The 17,160-nt window shown below is 59.4% G+C and overlaps 1 long non-coding RNA gene across 9 annotated transcripts; it reads right to left on the reverse strand.

Moving 5' to 3' along the window:
• Positions 1–4,891: 4,891 nt before the first annotated feature.
• Positions 4,892–15,158, reverse strand: LOC103348272 (uncharacterized). Of its 9 annotated transcripts, XR_016216747.1 has the most exons (4): positions 14,652–15,137; positions 10,991–11,050; positions 7,241–7,483; positions 4,892–5,490 (listed from the first exon to the last, which is right to left on the reverse strand). It is a non-coding gene; the product is annotated as an uncharacterized LOC103348272 (long non-coding RNA). The 9 variants fall into 9 exon arrangements; XR_007919457.3 differs by adding an exon at positions 6,079–6,262 and having other exon boundaries at positions 7,241–15,158; XR_007919459.3 differs by having other exon boundaries at positions 7,241–11,050; positions 14,652–15,157.
• Between the last annotated feature and the right edge of the window lie 2,002 nt (positions 15,159–17,160).

Consider the following 17,160-nt stretch of genomic DNA (forward strand, 5'->3'; position numbering starts at 1 on the left):
TACTGAAATAGCTGCGCCCACCTCTCCCCCGAGGTCTCCACAATGGTGGCTGTCCTGTGACAATTTCTGAGAGTGAGTGACTCGCATGCTAGCACGCTGCTGCCCCCCTGTGGCCAGCGTGTGCAAGAGCACCATTTCATTCCCTGTTTACCGTGGGGTCTGAGAGCCTAGCCCAAGCCCCAGGCTCTGAGAGCAGAGTGGATTGTGTGATCCTGGGCGTTGGATTCCAGGTTGCAAATCTTCCTGGCCCCTAGTCTCTTTCCTGTGTTTCCCCAAACACAACCCATCTGCAAGAGAAGAGGGAGGGAGGGCGGAGGTGCCAGGCCCCCGATCTGTTCCCACAATACTTTACGTGCTCCTCCTCTCTCTGTGAAGTGACTGCTGTGCAAACTAACAGCCCCACGACACTGGAGTTCAAACAGGAAGGACTTGGGAGCAAAGAGGGGGAGCCCCTGGGGGCAGGGCGGGGGGCTGAGAGCAGTCAGGGCAGAGGCACAGGGTGAGTGCTTTACAAGCAGGGGTGGTGGGAGCGGGGAGGGGGGTCCTGACCTGGCCAGGAGCTGGAGCTCATGCTGGGAGCAGCCAGGGGGCTGGAGGAAGTGATACTGCAGACCCGGATCTCAAGGAATTGGGGGTAGGAAGGGGTGGTTAATTTACGACTGGGAGAAGATTGGCTGCAAAGAGGCAGCAAGTGGAAATAAAGTCACCTGTGCTGGCTAGGGAGGTGAGAGGGGACCGACGCAGGCCATGGGCAAGGCTGTGAGGGACAACAGGGGGCAGAAGGGGAGGAGGGTCTCCTGGTGAGCCTGGGGGTGGCCCTGCCTTGGGCCCCACATCGCCTCAGGACCCAGACAACGAGGCAGGTCTCAGTTTCTTCTACCTCCTCGGCCTGTTCAAGAGTTGGGACTCCAGAATCACACAGTCACCTCTCCATGGCCTGATTCCATCGTCCTGACCCGGGCTGGAGCTCGCACCGTGCCTGCCACGCAGCCCCGTGTCCTGCATCCGGGGACCACGGAGGCTGTCAGAACAGGGAAGAGTATGGTCCCACCCCTGGCCAGGAAGTGCTGACGTCTCAGCTCCACGGAGATGGGCAGTTGGGCCAAAGCCTGGATGCACTGTGATTGCACCTGTTAACCTTGAAGCAGCCCCCATGCCGAGGGCGTGGAATGTTCTGGATCTTGGTCCCACGCTGTACTTGGGCTGGGTGTAGGGGGCCACCCCAAACCACAGAGCTCACGGCAGGGCTGTCTCTGCCCACCCCCTGAATCGGCTCAGTTCTGGGGTGCACAGATGCAGGGTGCCACGGGTGGGGAAGCCACAGGCAGGGGGCTGCTGCTGGGGCTCCACGACCTCCCGGGGGTGTGTAGGGCCCGGGCTCAGCAGGGAGAACCCTGGACCAGGGTGTGGCTAGGGATGGAGCAGGCAGAGGTGAGAAGGCAGTAGGAGGTGAGTGAGGCTGGTGATCCCTGGGGCAGGAGGGGGGGGGCAGGGAAGGGAGGGTTTGGGAAACCGAGGCGCTGGCTGGGAGCATCTGTGACCCAAGCAGGTCTGGGGCGCTGGGAAGGGCCCTGCAGCTGGGACCTGGGCGGTGGAGAGGGGTGATGTGGGGGAGGCCGGAGGACTTTCAGCATCGTCACCAGACTCCCTGGCTCCCAGAGCCTCTGTCTTCTCCCGGTCTCTCCAGCTCTCCTGTTGAGTCCGACCCCAACCTCACTCCCTGCACAGCGCCAAATGACTGCAGAGCTGTCTGAACTTGCACCCAGAGCTGCTGGGTGCCCACAGAGACCCTCCTGGCTATGGGGAGGCTGAGGTCCACCAGGGACGTCCTGGGGGTGGGTGATGGAGTGTGGCCCCAGCTGGCCACGACTTGACTCTGGCCAACTCCCTCCCCCTCAGGCTGCCTCCCTTCAAGCCCCGCCCCCCCCAACTCTGCTCTGATGCCCTCACCTCTTTCCCTTGGGGAGAGAGGAGCCCGTGCTGCCCGCTCCGTGCCCTCCCTGTCCCCGTGTCATCTGCGGCCCGGCCTTCTGTAATTGCGTCTCTGCTGGCTGCGACACCGAGGCACGCTCGGGTTTCTTCCACCTTAAAATAGGCCTCTTCTGCCCCGGCCGCCACCTCCTGGCTGCAGCCTCCCTCCTTTCTCGTCTCTCCTGGCCTGGCCTCCGCCCCCCTGCAGGTCCAACCACGGAGCCCTGGGGCGGCCGCTGCTGTCCTGGCCGCTTCCCCTGTGACCAGCTGCTCGGTGCCAGGACCAAGGGGGCCTGAGACCACGGGCTCCAGAGCAGCTCGGACCGGCTTCTCTCCGCTTCAGCAGAGTGGGGAAACTTAGACCCCAGGCGGCGAGCGTTGGCATTGGGACCCCCCTCCAACTCTGGATCTGGCCACCACCTGGCTCTCACTCCGGGAGCCCCTGCCCCACCTCTGCGCTTGTGGGGGGTGGGCTCTGTCACCCTTGCCTGTCGCCCCTGGTGTTGAGGTGTTCTGCCATTTTTGTAGACCCAGTTCTGGGGGCTCAGCCTAAGCTCCTGCCCTCTCCCTTCTCCCGCACCTGTGGCCCTGGCTCTGCAGCCAGTAGGTGGGGCTGGCACCCAAGCGCTCCCTCCATCCTACAAAGATGGGTGGGAGCCTGTGGACCCTGTCGGGGAGTGGGGGGTGACGCCTACGGGAGCTGTCGGCCAGCATCCAGGGGAGCTGTGGGGCTCCGGGCAAGCTGGTGCAGGCAGCAGGGCGCGAGGGTGACATCTGAGTCGAGAGCTGACCCTTGAGGTGCTTCAGGGCCAAGGAAGTGCTGGGGCACGATGTTCCTGCCAGAGGCACAGCGGGTGAAAATGTCCCACCTTGGCCATGAACTCTCGTGTCTGGGGGGATGGAAGAGAGGCCTGTGTGCTGGGGCTTCCTGGCAAGGGGGCAGCCGGCTGGGCAGGGGTCAGGGGAGCTGGGCTTCTGTCCTGAGCAGGCTTTGCCTCTTCTGCCGCCGCCCCAACCGCACCCACCCCCGCTCCACAGCCAGTCCCCACTGTGTCCCTTTTCCGCCCGGTTCAGGCTGCATTCTGTCTCCCGGCCACCATTCCCACCGTGTCTGCTGGTGTCTCAGCCCCCGTGCTCCACACCATGGCCAGAGCTGTCTCTGAGGTGGGGACACCCCGAGGAGCCACCTCCCTTTATAGCGGAGTCCCCTGTTGGGGGGGTGTCTTTCTGCTGGGTGCTTTGGGCTCGGACTCCAGCTCCGACTTTCCCTACGGAGCCCCTGGCCCCCTGGGTCCCTGGGTGACATTGACCATCCCCATAACCTGTTTCCATGACACAGAGCCCATTCTTTGCAAAAGCCACCTCCTCCTTGCCAGCCTGGCTCTCTCCAAGCACGGAGGGCCCCGGCTGGCCTCGTGCCTGGGAGCTCTGAGTGGGGAAGAGGGAGGGAACGCCCAGCACTGGGCACCCTTGGCTTCCTCAGCCACGAGAACTTGTAGGAATGGGCTGGAACCTTGTGGGGCCACGGGCGAACTGCTGGCACGCACGCAGCAGGGGCTGGGGCTGGGGCTGGGGGTGGGGGTGTGGGGTGCATAGTCGCTGGTACACTTTGTGGGGAAATCAATCCATGCCAATGCATTTCCAGTGGGTTCTCCAGACACCGCCCCTCCTCCCGGCTTCAGCATGTTGTCCCCAAGAGTGCGAGCTGGGCCGAGAGGACCTCCCAGAGACCCTGCCCAGGATGGGGAGGGGGTGGAGGCACCAGGAGCCCAAGCAGCCACTTCAGACGCACAGGTGGCGGGCGGAGGGAGCAATGTGCCGCCTGTTGGGCCCGACTGTCACGTACCAAATGTTCCAGGGATGGAGGGGGGGATGAGTAAAAGGAGGAATGATGTTTCATCCTTTGTCATTTGGGAGAAGCGGGTATTTCAGAATTGCTCTGCAGGACCAGCGGGCTGCACCCCTCCCCCCCTCCCGGGGCTAAGGCGGTGCTCAAGTGGGGACCTAGGTCCTTTGCCCCCAGGGACGCTCATGAGTGTTGCTGGAAAAAAAGCATCCCGGGGTCTCAGAGGTCCGGAAATGAGTCTCAGGTTAAGCAAGGTTGAACAGGATTCTTTTTCTTTTTTTAGTTATTTATTAGAGAGAGAGAGAGATGGATGTTCCATCTGCTGGTTCATTCTCCAAATGGATGCAGCAGCCAGGGCTGGGCCAGGCTGAAGCCAGGAGCCTGGACCTCCATCTGGGCCTCCTATGTGTGTGCAGGGACCCAAGGACTTGGATCATCCTCCGCTGCTTTCCCAGTCGCATTAGCAGGGAGCTGGATTGGAAGTGGAGCAGCCAGGACTCGAACTGGTGCCCCTGTGCGATGCTGGCGTCACAGGTGGCGGCTTTACCTCCTGCACTAGTATACCGGCTCTTGAGCAGGATTCTTTATGGCAGTTTTTTTTTTTTTAAATTACTTGAGAGGAAGAAGAAATAAAAGGCAGACAAAGAGAGCTCATCTATTGGTTTACTCCTTAAAGTGCCCACACAGGCCAGGGCTAGGCCAGGCTGGAGCTGAGGGACCTGGGGGCTCCATCCAGGTCTCCCATGGGGGTGGCAGGGATCCAAGCACTTGACCTATCGCTGCTGCCTCCAAGGGTGCACACTGGTGTGGAGTGGGACTCACGTCTAGGCACTCGGGTATGGGACGCGGGCACCCTAACCACGCGGCTAACTGCCCCCTCCCCTGCATTTTTTTGGAAGGAGCATCTTCCAGAGCTTCCATTCCAATCACACGCTTCGGGAAGGCTGTCTACCCTCTGGAAGACGAGAAACGTTTCAGAAAAACAATGCGATGAATGTCACTTCAGAGAGCTCATTTCCCTTGCTTTGTCAGAACGGCAGCATAAAATTAATTTCATTTCCAAAGACTGTAATGTCACATTACTAAATTTAATTCACTTTTTTTCCCCCCTCTTCCAAAGAGTGATTTTAAAAAACACATTTCGGAACTACAACTGGTGGGAAACAAAGTTCTACACACGGAGCCATGGCTAAATCTGTTCAAGTTTCTTATACAGGATGCAAATGTGGTCCCGGAATTTCACTTCTGCCACGACTATTGCACCCCAAGTTCGCCACGCCGCGCGCTTCCAGTCACGTGCGAGGTCTTGGCTGGTTTCCCTGAGCCCGGCTGTCACAAAGGAGCCGTCTTGGAGCTGTCTCGTCTGCTTGGGTCTGGCACAGCTCAGCTGCCTTGTGGCCCGGAACGAACTGATTCAAGGGCTGGGGTCAGTGGCCTGTGCTGTTGGCCAGGCAGCAGGCACCAGGGGTCAGGCCGAGGGAGCCCAAAGGCCTGACCTGCTGCTGGCTCCTGGGGGCGGTTGGCAGGGACACTGGTGCTGCTTCCATCCTGCAGGGGACTGAGCTCACCGGGGTTCCTTGCAGCATGTTCTGAGCCCGTGTCTTCGGCCCTGTCACTCACACTGGCCTCTGGTGACAGCTGGCGGTCGCCGTGTGGCTCTGTCGCTGGACTCACTGTGGGAAGGAATGGATTCTTTATGAAGCTTTTTGATGAGCAGAAAATAAGCAATCCTTCTGGGAAAAAGCTACCTTGGGAATTTCTCCCGAAGCTCTCTCCTGGTTGAGTTCAGGTCCACTCCAAGGGGCACCCCCCCCCCCGTGCCTTTGTGTCCCCTGGCTGATCAGAATCTTTTAAGGTAGTATACTTAAAAACTGTGGCGTTGGCCGGCGCCGCGGCTCACTAGGCTAATCCTCCGCCTAGCGGCGCCGGCACACCAGGTTCTAGTCCCAGTTGGGGCGCCGGATTCTGTCCCGGTTGCCCCTCTTCCAGGCCAGCTCTCTGCTGTGGCCAGGGAGTGCAGTGGAGGATGGCCCAGGTGCTTGGGCCCTGCACCCCATGGGAGACCAGGAAAAGCACCTGGCTCCTGGCTCCTGCCATCGGATCAGCGCGGTGCGCCGGCCGCGGCGGCCATTGGAGGGTGAACCAACGGCAAAGGAAGACCTTTCTCTCTGTCTCTCTCACTGTCCACTCTGCCTGTCCAAAAACAAACAAACAAACAAACAAACAAACAAAAAAACGTAGTGTAGCAGGTGGACCGTCACCTGTGGCCCACGGTGCTGACATCCCATGAGAGAGCTGGGCCAGATTGAAGCCAGGAGCCTGGAACTCCATCTGGGGCTCCCCAGAACTTGGGCCATCTTCCGTTGCTTTCCCAGGTGCATCAGCAGGGAGCTGGATCGGAAGTGGAGCAGCTGGGACTCGAACCTCAGGCTCAGATTGGTGATGCTGGGAACCACGCGGCGAGTTAACCGACCATGCCGCAACGCTGGCCCCAGCCAAGCTCCGGTTTGGTTGTCTTTTCCTCTGGATCAACACCCTATGCCCACCCCTCTCCCACCCCTGCCCCTGGCCCTCTGGTCTTGTGCCGGCAGGCACCCTCCCTTCCTGCCGGCCACAGCTCCGTCGTCTCCCCACCTGATGCCAGGACCCCCCCCCCTTGCTGGCTGCACCGCTGCCGGCTCCCCCTGAACCCTGCTCAGGGCCCAGGCCCGCACACCTGCAGGCATTACCCTGGCATCTAGCCCGCGCTGACTTAGCAAGCACGCTCAGCCAGGGCCACAGGTGTTCCCGTCTGCATCCTGCAGGCCAAGCCCCGCAGGTCACCCCAGGGATGGGGGCAGGCCTCGGGCAGCGCGGTGTATCAGCTCCACAGAGCAGCAGTGCAGGGAAGGCCGGGTGTCAGGGTCCGGCGGACGGCAGCCTGGGCTTCTGTGGACTCCTCCTCCAGGCAAGCGAGGGGCCGCAGCCGCGTGAGGCTGGCGCCCCCTTGCGGCCCAAAGGATTCAGCGGAGGTGGCTGGGAAGGAGGACGAGCAGGGGGCGGGCGGGCAGGGGGCTCTCCTAGGAGAGTGGGGGCCACGACTCTCCAGGAAGCCCCAGCAAACCTCTCTCTGGAGCCCAGGCGGGATCGTGGGACCAGCCCGACTGCGTAGCTGTGGTGGGGACGGGGATGATCGTGTATTCCCAGCCTGGACCCGAGCTGGTGTCAACTCCCGCGACAAAGCACGCGGGCTGCTTGGCCAGGTGTGTGCGCCTGTGCGGGAGGGCGTTAGGCGCACAGCCGCTCGGGACACCCATTTCTCGTGTTGTAGCGCCTGAGTTCACAATGACATGGATGCTACCCCAGATGGCCGCTGTTGTGGGAGTGCTCAGGGGCTGGGTGGGGGGGTTGGCACGAGGCCACCCCGCCCAGGGCGCTTCTCACCGTCCAAAGGCAGCAGGTCCTGGGCGACGAGGAAGAAATACAGCAGTGGGACATCGCGCTGCGAACGTGGGCACGCCCCTTTCCTGCATCCCGTTCGTCCCATCCCTGGGCGTGCTGGGCTCTAACGCTCTCCGAGTCGGAGCCACCTGGGGAGACACCGGCGGGCCTGGAGCGCCCTCTCGTGGGCGTCCTGGGTGCGGCCTCTCCTCCACGGAGGTCCGGGCTGCAGGATTCCGAAGTCTCCTGTGAACGCCCAAGAGTCCCAGGCAGGTGGGCTTTGCTCCCTTTGGGGACTGCACACATGGAGAGCACATCCGGCCCCTCCAAGGATCTCCTGAGATTCTAAAACCCACAGTGGTGTGCTCCCCGCACGGCGGGTGCGGGTGCACCTGCTTCTGGACAGATCTTGGGAGCCATGCTAGATGGGGGTGGGAATGGATGCCTGATTTACAGGAGTGTGTGTGGGGGGGGGCAGAAGCTCCGGGAAGGGCGCAGCCTATGGCCAGGGGACATTGGCTAAGCTGACTCTCAGGATCTTCCTCGATTACCCCTTCCAAGTCATCTGGCCAGGGTGGGGCTTTGCTGTGGCACAGTGGCCCAGTGCTCCTGGTGAGCCCACTGACTTGGGGGTACAGAGGGGTGCAGGTGGAGGGGCCCTGGTTGCTGTTTGAGACTAGAAGCCCCCTTGACTGCTCTGAGACCACAGCTCTCCCTGGAAGTGCAGGCGTTGGGTGTGGGAAGGGCAGTTATTACCACTGCTTCTTCTTTGTAAGAGAGAGAGAGAGAGAGAGAGAGAGAGAGAGAGAGAGAGAGAAGAGAGACCTTCCACCCACTGGTTCATCACCCAAATGCCTGTAAACCCTGGGGCCAGGCCAGACAGAAGCCAGGAGCCAGAAACTCCATCTGGGTCTCCCATGTGGGTTGTGGGAACCCAAGGACTTGGGTCATCATCCTCTACCTTCCCAGGCATATTAGCAGGGAGCTGGATTGGAAGTAGAGCAGCTGGGGCTGAAACCAAGCCTCTGATGGGGGATGCAGGCCTACAGGCAAGGGCCCAACTTGCCGTACCACAGCGTCTGCCTCTACTATTATTTTAAAAATTAATTAATTTGGGGTCTGGTGTTGTGATATAGCAGGATAAGCTGCTAGGTGCAGTGCCGGCATCCCATGTGGGTTCCAGTTCGAGTCCCGGCTGCTCCACTTCTGATCCAGCTCCCTGCTGATGAGCCTGGGAAAGCAGCAGAAGATGGCCCAGGTGCTTGGGCCCCTGCACCCACATGGGAGACCTGGATGAAACTCCTGGCCCCTGGCTTCAACCTGGCCCAGTCCTGGCCATTGTGGCCATTTGGGGAGTGAACCAGCAGATGGAAGACCTCTCTCTTTCTCTCTCTGCCTTTCAAGTAAATAAAGAATTTTTTGGTAAAAACATTTTTTTTTTCTGACAGGCAGAGTGGACAGTGAGAGAGACAGAGAGAAAGGTCTTCCTTTGCCGTTGGTTCACCCTCCAATAGCCGCCGCGGCCGGTGTGCTGCGGCCGGCGCACCGCACTGATCCGATGGCAGGAGCCAGGAGCCAGGTGCTTTTCCTGGTCTCCCATGGGGTGCAGGGCCCAAGCACCTGGGCCATCCTCCACTGCACTCCCTGGCCACAGCAGAGGGCTGGCCTGGAAGAGGGGCAACCGGGACAGAATCCGGCGCCCCGACCGGGACTAGAACCTGGTGTGCCGGCGCCGCTAGGCGGAGGATTAGCCTAGTGAGCCGCGGCGCCGGCTGGTAAAAACATTTTTTAAAAAAGATTTATTTATTTACTTGAAAGGCAGTGTTACAGAGAGGAGAGGAGCCAGGAACCAGCTGAGTGCAGAGGCCCGGGTGCATCAGCAGGGAGCTGGATGGGAAGTGGAGCAGCAGGGACTCAAGCCCACACCCACAGGGGACACCGGCCCTGCAGGCGGTGACTGCTTGCAACACCGCAAGGCCACAGCACTGGCCCAATAAAATAAACCTTAAAAAAAAAAAAAAGAAGAAAATGGGACCCTTCTTCCTTTCTCACGTGAGTTCCACAGGAGCCTTCCGGCATGGGGACAGCACATGGTCAGGGTCTCGGCTTTTTCTTCCCTGGCTCTACAGGCTGGCAGGTCAGCTGGCTGCCCCCGGCCACCTCTGTGTCCAGCCAGAGCCAGAGGAGCGCCTGCAACCTCCTGGCTTCCACTCATATCCCATTGGCCAGCACTCAGTCACGGGACTCCCTGGCTGCAAGGGGTGCTGGGAACACTGAGGACTCCCCCACCCCCACCCCCCACATCCGGGTCTCCCATCCTTACTGCTGCAGAAGCTGGGGGCAGGTGCCTGGGCCCACAGCAGGGGAGGGGGCCTCCAGTCCCTTCCCCGGCCGTCTCCGTTGCTGGGGGTGACCCACACGTGTGTGTGCGGCCAGGATCTGATTTACAGAGAGGGCCAGGCTTGGCCTGGAAGGGCTGCGTGGCGGCCGGCACCCGCGTTCTGGCCCTGACCCTGCCGCCCTGCCCGGGAGAGTCTGTCCTTGGACCCGCTGGCCTCTCTGGCTGCTGCCGCAGAGCTGGACATCCCAGAGTGTTCCCCATGGGCGGTGACATGGGGCCGGCGCCCGTTGGCATGTGTTCGTGCACCAGAAAGCAAAACCCCTCATGAAGAAAACAAAGTTGCTGCATCTGAGCTGGTGTAGACTCAAGCGGTTTAGGGTGCAGGTAGATGGGGAGCCCGGGGCTCTGCTGCTGGTTCCCCCACTCCTGCAGTTGCGTGACCCTGGGTGAGTGGCTCAGCCTCTCTGGACGTCAGCATAGTGGTGGTTGGGAAAGTTAGATGTTGAAATCCATACACTTAGTGCTTGGGCAGTGTCTGCATGCCCAGGGCTCATTGGACAGAGCAAGGATCGGGGGATGGAAACGGGGGGTATAGGAGAGAGCGTTAGGGGGGCCCGCAGTGCAGGGCGGACCTGACAGACTTTGCTGGAAGAGCATGGAGGTCGTGAGCCCTGGCAGAGAGCTGCCCACTGTACCTGTCTCCCTGGAAGTGGACACTCGGGGCTCCCTGGGGATGGAGTGAGAGCTTAGTGGCTTTGCATGGTGGACTCACTGCGGGCAGAGGTGCAGCCCCAGGGACCTTCTGGAGCTCCCAGCAGCAGCAGCTGGGTGCACGCTGGCTCCCTGGTGGAGGGGGCAGGCGGGCAGGTCTCAAGGAAGGTAGCCTGGTCTTTCCGAGGGGCAGGCAGCTGGGCAGAGGGGAGCTCCCTCTGAAACCCTGAGTGTGTGGGGGCAGGCACTGGCAAACGCCAGGACTTCCCACTACGGTGACTGCCAGGAGCTTCCTCCGGGTCTCCCATGTGGGTGCAGGGGTCCAAGGACTTGAGCCATCTTCCACTGCTTTCCCAGGCCACAGCAGAGAGCTGGATCAGAAGAGGAGCAGCTGGGACTCGAGCCAGCACCCATATGGGATGCCGGCATTGCAGTTGGCGGCTTCACCTGCTATGCCACAGCACCGACCCTGTGTTTCTTTCTTGATTGTGATTCAAACTCACTAACTTTACATGAAATATGCATTTTTCTGGTTTTATTTGTATGTCAACCACAGCTCAATAAGGCTGCCAAAGCAAAAAGAATGCCCATAAATCAGTAAGAAAATGACAGCTGATGGGACAATGGAATGATCTGAGAAGGCACTTTACAAAAAATAGTAGCCTGGCAAGTATGAGAAGTGGCTCACTGGCCCTGCTTACCGAGGAAACACAGGGTTGAAGCACCAGCAGGTGGCTGGTTCCCCATTCCCACCAGCAAGGCTGAAATGAAACAATGTGAAAATAGTTGGTCTGGACAAAGCTGTGGAGCAACAGAGTTTCTTTGGCACTGGTGCAGCCCAGCTGGGAAGTAATCTGGTGCCGAGTATCAGATGAAGATCCCCATGTTCTAGATCCAAGGCATGCACCCGGGTGAGGACCGAGACACGGGCTCGCCAGGATTCCCGCACCCTTCCGTACGGTGCCCCAAAGGGACACAACCCAGTAGCCAAGGGCTACGGTGACTACGCCTGGGGTGCAGACAGCGGAGTACTCTACAGCAGTGAAAAGTTGAGACCCACAGGGCATTGAACAAGGTGAATGAGGGACAGAAACGAGACATGGAAGAAGAAATATGGCATGGTTCTACACAGATAAAGTGCAAACCCTGGCAAAACTAAGTGACAGCATTGGAAGTCAAATAATGACGTGGGGGCAGAGGGGCGGGGTGGGCATGGTTTTTTGGGGTGGTGACAATGCCCTTTTTCTTCACCAGTGTGGGCTTATACAGATGTTTGCTTTGTTATAATTTCTATATTTAAATATTTCTCTGTGGGCCTTATACGTCTTAACAAAAAAGTTAAAAATAAATTGTATTTATATCGTATCTCTAGCAGAGAGATTTGTCCTAAGAGGATTTGTCTGGCCTTCCTCCTGAGGAGGAGGGGTCTTGGCACTCTGGCATCTCCCTAGGGGTCCTGGTGGACTCAGCCCCCAGCCCTCGGGGTCCCCCCCTCAACCTGCCCGGCAGCTGTAGGTTCCAGGTGGCGCATGCGATGCCTCTCTCCCTGTAGCCTCTCTGCAGACAAGCCCCTGCAGAACCCCCCACCCTGAGCTGCACAAGGCCTTGCTAGGGTGTAGTTTACTCCTCAGAGGTTGGAGGCTTGGGTCTGACTGTATATGGCTGTGGGCCCTTTAAGAGGTGGAGCCTCCTGGGGGTGGTGGTCATGGATAAAGCCAGCTCTCCTGGGACCCTGAGTTAGTTCCTGGGGAGCAGAGCCAGCAGCTGTAAAAAGCAGACTGAGCCTAGTCCCTCCGGCTTCCTGTCTGGCCACGGGGTGCCCTCATGTTGCGTGTGAACCTGCTGTGAGGCTGCGCCCTGGCCAGAAGCAGGACCAATGGGATCCCCCAAGCTCTGAGAGCAAAGTCGACCTCTGTTGTTTGAAAGCAGGCAGGCTCAGCTTCTGCTGTGCTTTCTTGCTTCCAGCTGTGGCCCTGAACTTCCAGCCGGCATCTCCATGAAGCTGTTGATTGGCTAGTTCATTTGTTCACTCATGCTTTTCACAAAGCTTTTTAAAGTGCATTAAAAAAAAAAAGATTTAATTATTTGGAAGGCAGATTGAGAGAGAAAGAGGGCGAGACAGAAGCTGTCTACTTTGTAGAGAGTTCCAAAGCCAGGAGCCAGGAACTCCGCCCGGGTCTCCCACATGAGTGGCAGGGACCCAAGCACTTGGGCCATCCTCCACTGCTTCCCCAGGTGCATTGGCAGGGAGCCGGAGCAGAATTGGAGAAGCTGGGACTCGAACCGGCACTCTGATATAGGATGCTGGTGTTGCAGGCGGCGGCTTAACCCGCTGCGGCCCAACCCTGGCCCCTTGAGCCCATTTTTAATACACCCCAGGCTCTGCAAGGCACTGAGGGGACAGCGATGATCCCTCCCTGCCCCCACAGAGCCTCCAGCCTGGCAGGTGTCAACCCTCATCCAAGAGCTGAAGGAGAGGCTGGGACTGGCCAGGGCACAGGGGACTGGCCCGCCTCTGAGCAGGAGTGAGGTGTGGCCTGAGAGCTGATGGGAGAGTTGGTGGAAAAGCATTCTGGCTGGGGGAGCAGCACGTGCAGGGTGCGCCTGGTGGGGACGGCAGAGGCTCTGGGACCAGTGACAGTGGCAGCCATGTGGTCAGCAGACTCCAGCAGCAGGGGCTCTGGGCATGGGCGCCTCCTTGCTCCTGGGAGGGACCCTAGGCACACAGGAGAGATAGCTCCCAGGAGAGAGGCAGTGCTATGAGGTGGGTGGGGGACTGGCTCCAGGAGGGACATGTGTCTGTGTGTCTCTGTGTGTGTTTGCATCTATGGCTCTGTGTGTGTCTCTGTGTGTGTCTCTGTCTCTGTGTATGTGTGTATGTCTCTGTGTGTGTATATGTCTGTGTGTATCTGTCTCTGCCTGTGTGTGCTCTGTGTGTCTGTCTCTGTGTGTGTTTCTGTCTCTGCCTGTGTGTGTGTGTCTCTCTCTGTGAGTATCTGTCTCTGTGTGTGTTTGTGTGGGGCTGGACTAGTGGTCCACTCCTCAGTAGTGGGTGACAGCGGAAGGGCAGGGGGTCACTCCAAGGCTGGATGAAAAGTTGGCATAGTAAACAGCCTTGAGTTAGGGACAGGGGTTGCGTAACTGGGCGCTACGGCGCTCACATCCCTCGCCGGCGCGCCTGGGTCTGGTTCTCTACTCTCGCCTCTGACTCCAGCTTTTTGCTGCAGCACACCTTGGGGGGACTGGTGCTGGCTCAAGTAATCAGCCAGGCCCTGGTACCCACGTGGGAGTCCTGGATTGAGTTCCTGGCTCCCAGCTTCAGCCTCAGCCCAGCCCTGGCCATTTCTAGCATTTGGAGAGTAAATCAGTGGAAAGGATCTCTGTCTGTCTGTCTGTCTGTCTATCCACCTCTCAAAAAAAATCTGGCTTTTGCAGGGCGTAGGGTCTCCGGTGCCATCAGTCAGCCGCGCCGTTGCGTGTGAAAGCAGCCGTGGACAATACGTAAGGGAAAGGGTGTGACCGGACTTGGCTTGAGCCGGGTGGAAGCGGGCCAGTGAGCTGTCCTTGGCTGACTCCAGCGCTAGCTCACGAGAGGCATTGTGACTTCCTGCCTTGCATCACCCGAAGCGGTGGGGGGAAGCCAGCTGTCCCTCTGTGAGGACACACAAGCAGCCGGGGGCCAGCTGCACACGTGGGATAGGTCTCCCGCCAGCAGCCCCGTGCTGGAGCTGTGAGCCTTTTCGAGAATGGTGCCCTGGCTGGGAGACCTAAGACAGAACCACCTGCTGAGCCGTTCCCAACTTTCTAACCCCCACGCAAGCCACAGAACAAATGCTTGGGACGATGAGTTACAGAGCAGTAGGTAACACATAGGGGCCAGTGGGGGCCGGATAATGCATTTCCCAGCCAAGATCTGACTTAAAATCCATTGTAGGCACCGAGTGTCACTTCCTTGTTCCTTAAGGGCATAATTGGGGTTCATGCTCTTAGGGTAAGCCCCACGTGGGAGCAGCGCCCCCCCCCACTTCACCCTAGGGAGTGCGCGTGCCCGTTGGGAGCATGCGAAGGGTGCAGGTGCAGGGGTCCCCATCACTGCTCCATCTCTAGTTCACCGTCACACCTCGGTGGATGGAAGCGGACGACCATGCACTTGGCCAAGCAGTAAGCTGCGCCCCCTGCACTGTGGATACATGCCCAGATGCTTGGCACACAAGCGGTGCAAGATTGGCGGGACACGTGTGCTCCCTACCTGGGAGGCCAGCTCCGCAGAGACTGCAGAGGCATTCTGGTGGAGATTTGGAGAGCCCGGCACTTAGGGGAGCCCCAGCTAAGGCTGTGGCCGTGAGAATACCCACTACTCACTGCGCTGCTCTCTCCGCTCTGCCGTGCCTTGTAGTTTGAGGTCATCGGCCCCTCTCTCTCCTTCCTGCTTTCTGAAAGCCTACGTCCTGCTGCACTTTGCCGAGTCGAGCTGGAGCGCTGCTTTCCTGGGACCCTGCGCTGGGGAGGAGGGGCGAGATGGCAGCCTTGTCTACACTGGCTAAGGGAAAGCCGGGAAGCGGGGCTCTAGCGGGGCATCATGGTCTAAGGCCCCTTGCTGCCTTCTGCTGCCCCCTGCTGGCAGCTCCTCCTCCTCTGCCGCACCCCTGGGTTCTGGGCCCACCTCCCTTTCCTGACGGCTGTAGAGGAACAGGATCCGCTCCACCACTCACACGCACGCACACACGCACACGCACATGCGCACACACGCACGTCTAAAGCCCAAGATCCAATGTTACAGCGCCGAGAGGCCGGGAGCTCAGTGCATCCCTGGTGTCTGAGGGAGAGCCTTCGGGGAGTGACCGGACTGGATTCGGTTGCTGGGTGGGGTCCACATGACTGAATCTTGCAAAATGAAAACTTATTTTTTTTTGAAAGGCGGAGAGAGAGGGAGAGAGAGAGAGAGAGAGAGAGAGATTTTCTGAAGACAATCCCTTGCTCCACATGTGCCTGCTGCTTTGCCCTAGCCCCTGGCTCCGGTCTCTGCACCCGCCCCATCTTGCCCCGTCTCCTCTTTGAAGGGAAGCCTCACTGTGTGTGTGTGTTCTGTCTCCTCACGCCGCATCCCGTGGGAGCCCTGTGCTCCGCTTCAGGCCCCATCCGGCTCACTGCCAGGCTCATCACATCCGCAAAGAACCCTTTTTCCAGCTAAGGTCACAGCCAAGGTCCTGGGAAGTGGGACCACCGTTCCGCTCACCGCAGGGCTGTGTACACAGCAGATGCCTAATGCATGCTGAAATGCCTGCCTTCCTCTGAGGCTGTTTGCAGGGCTGCGTGCAGCAGGCCCGAGATTGAGGGACAGAGAAAGGTGTTGGGAGAGAGGGGGGCTGGGGGATGGGGCTGACGGGGTCGGGTGGGAAAGGGGCAACTGTGGGGTGGGGCTGGTCAGCCCCCACCTCCCCAGGCTGCTTTGACCCCCGAGAGAGACTCATAGAGGGGCTTCTTTGTCCTTTAGCTCACACCCTTTCCAGCCTGGCCCATATTGGTGGCTCACTGGCCAGCTTGAGGGTCTCGCTGTCCCAAGTGTTCCCTGCTCTGACCACCCAGCTGCACCTCCGATGGGGGGCACTCTGCAGCTCAAACTCCTGCCATGGCTCCCTACTTCTGCAGAGTTGGTCTAAACTCCTCCTGCATCTGCCATCCCTGGGCAACCTGGCTCCGCCCCTTCCTTTTCCTAGACTCCTCTCCTCCAGGCTGTTCCCCACACTTTTCCGGGGTTGGGGGGGCTCTCCCTCTCGGGGAGCTTCCTGGCACTTCCCTTCTCTGGAGTGAGTTTCTTCCTCCTAGCCCTAGCTATCTGTGCAGGCCCAGCTCTATGCCTCTTCCTCCAGGCAGCCTTCCAGATTTCCTGGGGGTGGAAGTGCTCACTTTCTCCCCACAGCTCCTGGCTTCTCTGCTGGCCCCAGGGCTGTTTTGTGGTTGGGACTCACTTCCAACACAGAGCTCACCCGCTTTGGCAGGGGCCACATCCACCCCACTTTGGGGTTCCCAGTGCCCGGGCCAGTGCTCAGCATGTAAAATGCTGACTAAGTATTTTTCCAGCGAGCCAAACATTCATGGTAGCTCTTGCAAGGTGAACTCCAGGGCCCCGGGGCGGGGCTCTGATGACCCACCTGTTGCAGCTCACCAACACTGACGTGTGCTGGAGTCACTGCCCCATTGATCGGCCCCAGCATGCTGAGGGTTCTGATAAGATCTTTGCCCCACTGAGTTCCCTTCGGCCCCTGCCCAACGCCCCTGCTCCCCTGCACTACACATTTCGGCCCCTAGATGGCACCACTGCATCATCCCCTTCCCAAGACCTGGGGAGGAGGGCACCGCCGAGAGAGATGGTTTCAAGGAAACCCTGGCCCAGCTTAAACTGGCCAGAGCAGGCTGCTAATTTCAGGTGCTGTTTAATGTCAGGGTCGCACACGGGGTGGGATGGGAGCCGGGAGAGTAACAGCGCCCCCCTCAGAGGGTTTTGGGCTAGATAAGTGATTTGTTTAATAGAAGGTGCCTAGAACATGTCTGGTGCATATTAAGTGCTCAATACAATTTGATCTTTTCCCCTTTCAATTTCCATGTCCAGGACCACGCTCTCGTCCCTTGGGAGCGGAGACCCAGGTGGGCTACCTGTCTCTGCATCCCAAAGATTGGCTCAGGGCAGGTGCTTCCCCTGCCATTCCTTCTCCACCCTGCCCTGTCAGACATGGGGAGGTGAGCACACTGGCAAGAGAGAGTGGACCCAGGGCTGGCGCTGTGGTGTAGCGGGTAAAGCCGCCTCCTGCAGTGCCAGCATCCCATGTGGGCACTGGTTAGAGACCTGGTTGCTCCACTCTGATCCAGCTCT

Source organism: Oryctolagus cuniculus, chromosome 11 (genome assembly GCF_051225735.1).
Source record: "Oryctolagus cuniculus isolate XC-2025 breed Fujian yellow rabbit chromosome 11, ASM5122573v1, whole genome shotgun sequence".
NCBI classification, from domain to species: domain Eukaryota; kingdom Metazoa; phylum Chordata; class Mammalia; order Lagomorpha; family Leporidae; genus Oryctolagus; species Oryctolagus cuniculus.